Consider the following 7999-nt stretch of genomic DNA (forward strand, 5'->3'; position numbering starts at 1 on the left):
AAGATACTGCTCTCTTTTTCCCTGTAGCATCTAGCAGCATAGACCAACTGTTCAGCATAACAATGAGTTGGAACCAGAGGCAGTAACTTAGGGTAGCATTATTACTGAGCTGTTATTCTGGGGCAGAGCATATGAATCATTAAAGCAATTTGTACTTCCCTGTTATTTACTAAGTACATTATCTTGGTCTTGCCAAATTTGAATCTGAAAATTTTCCCTGTCTATGGTTCCGTTTAAACAGCATGTTCCCTCCTCATAATTGTTCATGTTAATCCTGTTTTCTTCTGTGTGGTGCCCTTGGACTCTTCTGTGTGCTCTTTCTCCATGGGAGGAGTACTGGTTTGATTTCTTAGGGAATCTCAGGCTTCTGAGAGAACCTAGTCTTGGAATAAAGGCTCTGTTATCCTTGAGTGCATTTGTTGGGCATTTGCACAAGTTGTTTCCAAGTCCAAGTGACCCCTTAGAACTTGGGGTATCTCAGCATCTGAGGCAGCCTTCTTATGACACGTGTCACTCTGTTGAGCTTCAGAAATGATCTAGCTGATTCTAGCAGCTGAATGGATTGTCCACATCCCTCAAGGTGCTTCCTCCAGTCGGGCCAGCCTGTGTAGGCTGTTCTTTTTTTCCAGCTGAGTCTATCTTTGTCACTATCCTCTCTAGTTTACTAGGACTGTAAGGAGTACCAGACCAAGAAGTGTGAGAGCCCTAACCAGTTTGGCTCAGTGGATAGAGTGTTGGCCTGCGGACTGAAGGGTCCTGGGTTCGATTCTGGTCAAGAGCATGTACCTTGGTTGCGGGCACATCCCCGGTGGGGGGTGTGCAGGAGGCAGCTGATCGATGTTTCTCTCTCATCGATGTTTCTAACACTCTGTCCCTCTCCCTTTCTCTCTGTAAAAAATCAATAAAATATATATATATTTAAAAAAAGAAGAAGTGTGAGAGACTAGAATATGCAGGTGCTATCAAAAAATAGTGAAGCCCTAGCCGGTTTGGCTCAGTGGATACAGCGTCAGCCAGTGGACCGAAGGGTCCTAGGTTCATTTCCAGTCGGGGGCACATGCCTGGGTTGCAGGCTCGATCCCCCGTGAGGGGGCGTGCAGGAGGCAACCAATCAATGATTCTCTCTGATCATTGATGTTTCTATCTCTCCCTCTCTCTTCCTCTCTGAAATCAATAAAAATATATTTTTAAAAATAGTGAAGACATCACCTTCAAAGTGTCCAAAGTGTCATGCTTAAGCCCTCAGCTCTCAGCATATTCCATATTCTGGTACCCTTGACATTGGTCTCACTTGTACAGACCCTCCAGTCTTTGCTTCTGCTGGTCGCTTTCCCTGGAGTGTCAGCTCACTGCTCTACCTGCTAAAAGCTTTCTCATCCAGCAGACATTTATTGAGCATCTACTCTGTGCCAGATTTTGGGCTAGGCCCTGGGGATGCAAAATGAGTAAGACCAGGTCCCTCCTCTGCCAGGAACCCAGTGCCTTAACAGAGGCAACTTGAAACAGATTTTTTCCACATAGGATCCTAGGTGCAGTGGTAGAGAGGTGCACAGGGAGCTCAAAAGAGGAGTGCTTTTCTTCTCAACTGAGCTCTCAAGTGCACAGTGCTTCCTGCTCGGTGCTGCCAGACTTTGTTCATGCTCCTCTGTGATACCGTGTGATGTGTGTCCCCCTCCGACCAGCTCCCTGAAGGCATTAAGGCAAGAAGGCCAGCCTCTGATTTATCCTGGTGTGTCCCCTGGTCCTCGTCATAGTGCTTTGCACAGTTTAGATTTATTTATACCCTGAGTTGTTCCAAAAGGGATTTGGACTGGCTCCCTAAGATGCTATATATATAAGGCATATGATGAGATATATAAAATAATTGAAGAATTTGGGATTGAAATAGTGTGGGAAGAGGAAAGGATGAGAACATAGATGGTAAAACACGTTGAAAGATTCTGTTGTCTGGTTGGTTCTCAGCTCCTTCAGGGTTGATGTAAAGAGGGAAATAATCATGTCTGTTCTTTATGGAATAGGCACCATGAATAAAAATCAACAACTTGTAGTGATATCGGGGACCAAGAAATTTCTCTTCTGGGACCTCCTTGCAAGGGCACTGTGTGCTGTTGTTCTGTAATCCCTGTATTCATTAGCCTGATGTTTGTTTGTTTTTGTTTTGTTGTATGTTTTTTTTTAATTATTTTTTATTGATTTCAGAGAGGAAGGGAGAGGGAGAGAGAGATAGAAACATCAATGATGATAGAGAGTCATTGATTGGCTGCCTCCTGCATGCTCCCTACTGGGGATTGAACCCACAACCCCGGGCATATGCCCTTGACCAGAATCGAACCTGGGATTCTTCAGTCCTCAGGCCGATGCTCTAGACCAGGGGTGGGCAAACTTTTTGACTCGAGGGCCACAATGGGTTCTTAAACTGGACCGGAGGGCCGGAACAAAAGCATGGATGGAGTGTTTGTGTGAACTAATATAAATTCAAAGTAAACATCATTACATAAAAGGGTACGGTCTTTTTTTTTTTTAGTTTTATTCATTTCAAACGGGCCGTAGTTTGCCCATGCCTGCTCTAGACACTGAGCCTAATGTTTGTTTGAGCTGTTTCAGGGGTTGCTTCTTCAGTGTAGGTATAGTTTGCAGCCTCTGCCAAGAGCCACCTGACAGAAGACCGGCTCCACGCTTAATCAGCCAGGAGCCTTCTAGCTTTCCAGTGAAGCAGTGCTCCTAATCTTCTCAAACTCATAGCCTCTTTTAAGAAACATAAAAATTTCATACCTCTTCTCCATTCTGATAAAATTCCCCTCAGGTCTATTACAGCCAACCTCTTATCCTCACCAGCTGAGAATATTTTGTCCTGCTTTTTCTTAAGTTCGTGTTATAAAACAACAGTTATTCCTCTTCCATACAGTTAGGTTACTATATTGAATATGACTTAAACTGCAGATTGTTGTTCTACGAACCTTGGAAGTTTCTGGAACGCCTCGATGATGAATCCTTTCTCTTGAGCCCTCCCTGCAGTTGGTCAGTTTGTTGACATGGGTTAGCTGGGTTCCAGGTTTAATTCCAGGAGTCTAGTTAAAGGATTTGTTCTCAGGACTTACGTCAGGCAAGTAATTAAATCAACTAGCATGAAGTTTGATCAAAGCTGTCAGCCTGGCAACTTAGTTAAGTGAAAAAGAGAGAACTTTGTATAGAACTTGTTTCTTGGAATTGGTCAAAAGAGAGGTAGATATGCTAGCATGTTAGTTTATCAAGAAGCTCATGGTGAATAGGCATTTGCCAGGCATTTTGTTGACTTTGTGTCAACACCAGGGCCTTCGCTGCTGTCCAGGGAACCTTGCCCTGTAACAGGCTTCAGGCTTACAGCAGGCTTTGCTTTCCCGGGGTCCAGCTAATAATACTGAGGACATAGAATTCGCCCTGTGCTCTGCTAAGTGCTTTTGAGTTTATAATAGATTTTTATTTTCTTTCATTTAGTCCTCAAAATAAACTCCATTTTACAAAAGAGAAAACGGAAGTTGAGCTTTGCCCAGCATCTTCTGGTTCGTGGAAGATGGAGCCAGAGCTTGAAGTCAGTCTCTTTATCGTGTCACAGTGCTGGGTGTTGTAACCCATTTTCTACTGTTATAGCGTCTATTGAGACTCTTACTTGGAATAAACCCCACTATTGCAAAGCCCCTGGGAGTTGTTCTGTAGAGGTTCTGCGTTGTTCTTTTCTGGATTTGCTCAGAATAGTCAATCTAGATATAGTGAGATTCTCAGGCAGATTTCCAAGCCTTTAAACGTCTTTGAGGTTTAAAGAGTGTTTACTTCAGCTACTGAAATGCCTCCTGAAACTCGTGACGATTATATCCAAACGCAAATAATTACAAAGGCTGGGCCTGGGCATCTCACTTCCTTAGATATCCATACCTTCCCTAGCCATCTGTGCCATTTCCCTGAGAGCAGCTGCTTAGCTTTCTTAGCCACTATGAGGATTGTCATCACTTTCTCATTTAAGAGGGAGGGAGGGAGGCAGAGGGAGGGAGGGAGAGAGAGAAACAGGCTCCCTACTGAGGATTGAGCCTGGCACGTGCCCTGACTGGGAATTGAACGGGCGATCTCTTGGAGCATGGGGCGACACTCAGTCATCTAAGCCACACCGACCATATTTTCTCCTTTTGTGAATATTGCCTTTTTAAAAAAAAAAGTATTTTGGTCCTGGCTGGTTTGGCTCAGTGGATAGAGCATCAGCCTGCAGACTGAAGGATTCCGGGTTCGATTCCCAGTCAGGGGCACATGCCCGGGTTGCGGGCTTGATCCCTAGTAGGGGGGTGCAGGAGGCAGCCGATGATCGATTCTCTCTTACCATTATTGATGTTTCTATCTTTTTCTCCCTTTCCCTTCCTCTCTGAAATCAATAAAAACATGTAAAAAAATAAAATAAAAATTTTTTAAAAAGTATTTTGACAGTTTCAGTTTCTGAAATATTCCCTTATTAATGACTAATGTTCTGATTTTCTAGCTAATCTCTCTGACTCTGGGAAACTGTATGAACTATTCCTGATTCTCCCTTTAGCCTCCCTTAAAGATTCTGCTGTTTTCCTGACTCTACAGCGGCTTTCTTATTCTGAAACTAAAGAGAAGGACCTGAGATATCTCAGGATGTCTCCCTCCAGCTCCCCAGCCCACACAGATGGGGATCTGTGCTCAGAAATTTGCCAGGAGAGTGACTTTACACTTCCCTACTCTGAGCAGCTCTGTGCTTGTCATCATTTCTTTTATTAGAAATGTCTAATTTAAAATTTCTGCTTTCACTTTCTCTGTTGTCCTCTGTACCTTTCATGTGTTTGAAAACCACCACACTTTGGTTTTCTCCATATGTTTAGTTTCTCTGCAATTAATGCCTTGTGCATGAGTTAACTCATCTGTAAAATGGGCATAATAGTAGTCTTTCCTTTATTAAGATATTACATATGTGTCCTTAACCCCCCCATTGCCCCCCCCCACCCCAGTAGTAGTCTTTACTACATCAAAATCATGTTGGTGACCAAGGAGCATGCGTGTAAGTGCTTTTAGAAAGCAACAAAGACTCAGTTATGAAAGGTGCTACTTGTAATGGATTCCAATGTAATGAAAATACAGCAAAAAATGTCCTTTATTTCAAGCAGTCTTTGATTAAAACCCAGGGTGCAACCCTGGCCGGGCGGCTCATTTGGTAGAGCCTCATGCTGTACACTGAAATGTTTGGGGCTTAATTCCCAGTCAGGGCACATACTAGGTTGTGGGTTCAGTCCCTGGTCGGGGCACTTACAAGAGGCAACCAATCGATGCCCCCCCCCCCAAAAAAAAAATCAGTAAGAACCTACCCTCAGGTGAGGATTAAACAAAACAAAACAAAAAATAGCCATGGTGCAATTGAAATGTTTTATCGGTTATAACGGGATTTGCCATGTATCTTTTCCTCCTTTTTTGGAGCTTGGATTATCCTGTGGATCTTCTTTGCATTGTCCATGGATGTCCTTGAATGTTGTAGAAACCTGGGAAGGGCCCAGAGTGCTCAGAGCTTCCCCCTGCACCTCCATGTGACTCACTGTCAGTCTTCCCCGTGGGATGGATGGAGGCCTTTGGACTTCCCTGGCCATCATCGTAGACTTGGGGAACAGGCTGTGGGCAGCTGACGTCCTTGTTCTAAACCCAGAGCCTCGCCCTGGCCGGTTTGGCTCAGTGGATAGAGCCTCAGCCTGCGGACTGAAGGGTCCTGGGTTCGAGTCCGATCAAGGGCACACGCCTGGGTTGTGGACTCGATCCCCAGTAGGGGACATGCAGGAGGCAGCCGATCAACGATTCCCTCTCATTGGTGTCTATCTCTCTCTTCCTGTCCCTTCCTCTCTGAAATCAATAAAAATATATTTTTTTAAAGTTTTTTAAAAAATGAAAATAAATAAAAAATAAGCCCAGAGCCTCGTACTCCCAGGAGATCCCACTTAGAAGTGCTGTCTTGGCCGAGCCGCCCTCTGCTGTGCCTGGTGCTTCTCATTCCTGTGTTTGTAGCTGGCTGTGCAGCTGCCACCCTGCTTTCTCCAGGGTCCTCAGAGCCCTTTTTGCCTGTTCTAGGCAGACAGACAAAAGGATCCCAAGGGCATCGGCGGTCAGTCTCAGGGCTGTGGTTGGAGCCGTGAACCGGCTGTGTCAGAGGAGACTTGGCTTAAGTGTACATGAACCTGTCAGAGCAGAATCCCAGGGTCCCCTGCAGAAGAGAGGTGACACTGGAAATTCAGTGCCTGCTCCCTCTCCCCTTGGGAAGTCTAAAGGAACGTGATGTTTAAACTTGGGATGGTAAAACAGAGTGGGTGTGGTTTAGGCAAGGCTGCATCTGCCCTGGGGGAGAGGTCCAGACAGACCCGAAGTCTGATTCCAGTGTGATGTCTGGGCGAGTGGCTCAACCCCTGAGCTGTTTCCAGTTATACAGTGAGAAACAAACCCACCAAATAAGATTCCCTCAAGCACTCTGCCAGCTCCTGTGTGTGCCCACCAATTACTGAGAACCAGAGAAGATAGGGTGGGCGTGTGGCTGATGAGAGGAGAGGGAGGGGGCCGCAAGGGGATGACTATTACGGGAGGTGATAAGAGCTGTATCTGTACACCATGGCTAAGCAGTGACAAGAATGCAGAGAGGTGTAAATGCCAGGGTGGGCGATGAGAAGCAAGGAGATTGGGGGGAAAGCCAGGGTTAGAAGTGGGGTGTCCCTGCCCTGTGTGTCATGCTCCTGGGGGCTCAGCATGACAAGCAGGTTCTCATATATGCTTCCCCTTTGGGGAGCAGGGGGGTTCACAGAGCCAGCAGGCAGCAGGGCCATCATTGAGCAGGTTCTGTCACAGCCACAGTGTGCAGTGTTTCAGGGAAGCATCCAGGGTCCAGGGGTTGGTCTGCACTCCCCTCCTGTGTACTCGTCTCTCCCATGAGATGGTTGACTCCCTTTGGAGAAGGGAATTACCTTTTTAAAAATTATTATTATTGATTTCAGAGGAAGGAAGAGGGAGAGAGAGAGAAACATCAATGATGAGAGAGAATCATTGATCGGCTGTCTCCTGCGCGCCCCACACTGGGGATCGAGCCCACAACCTGGGCATGTGCCCTGACTGGGAATAGAACCGTGACTTCCTGGTTCATAGGTCGATGCTCAACCACTGAGCCACCGTGGCTGGGCCAGGTAATTATCTTTTGTTTCCCCTCCTTCAGTGCCCAGCATAGTGCTCTGAACATTATTGTGTAGTAAACATTTAAGCCAAAGCAAGTGTCTTTTCCTGGAGCGCAGCTTCTTTGCTCATAAAGCGATGCCACGGACCCAGAAGTTCCTTCCTAGAACCACTGGCCCTCCGGTTGGGAGGGGGCAGGGCTGAGTGGGAGCAGGCAGTGCTGTAGGACTGCTGCTTTCGGCCACACGAAAACCGCTAAAAACTGTAAAAGGATTAAAAACAGGGCAGTGTAGTTATTCCCACCTTGTAGTTGAAGACAGTGAAGTTCCAGGACGTCACCCGGCTGGTATATGGACTCCTAGTCCAGTGCTCACTCCCCTGACCCGGAGATCTGCTTCCTCCTGCCCAACTGATGGCCAGGCTCTCCCCAGCAGGGCGGGGACGGGAGGGGCGTCCCCTTATCCCACCGCCGTTCTACTTCCCCATCCCAGGCGCCTGCCGTGGTTTCTGGCGAGTGAGCGGACAGAGCCCCCGGGGGAGGGAGCTCCTCTAGTACCTGGCACTTTGGGGGGCACTAACGCCTTTGCGACAAGGGAGGCGGCATCCTCGCCCCCAGTTTTGCCCTCATGAAGAGGGGCTTAGAGGTGGAATCATCCCCCGTTGGGCGAAAGCGGGTGGGAGTGGAGAGGGAGGGCCAGGTCCTTAGCATGAGGAAGCGGAGGCCACTGGGGCGGGAGTGCGGGTGTGCAGGTTGTGGGGGCCCCTGACCAAGACCTGGGAGCAGGGCTGATGGGGCGGGGCGGGCACTGGGGGGCGGGTCAGG

Source organism: Myotis brandtii, unplaced genomic scaffold, assembly GCF_000412655.1.
Source record: "Myotis brandtii unplaced genomic scaffold, ASM41265v1 scaffold561, whole genome shotgun sequence".
NCBI lineage: Eukaryota > Metazoa > Chordata > Mammalia > Chiroptera > Vespertilionidae > Myotis > Myotis brandtii.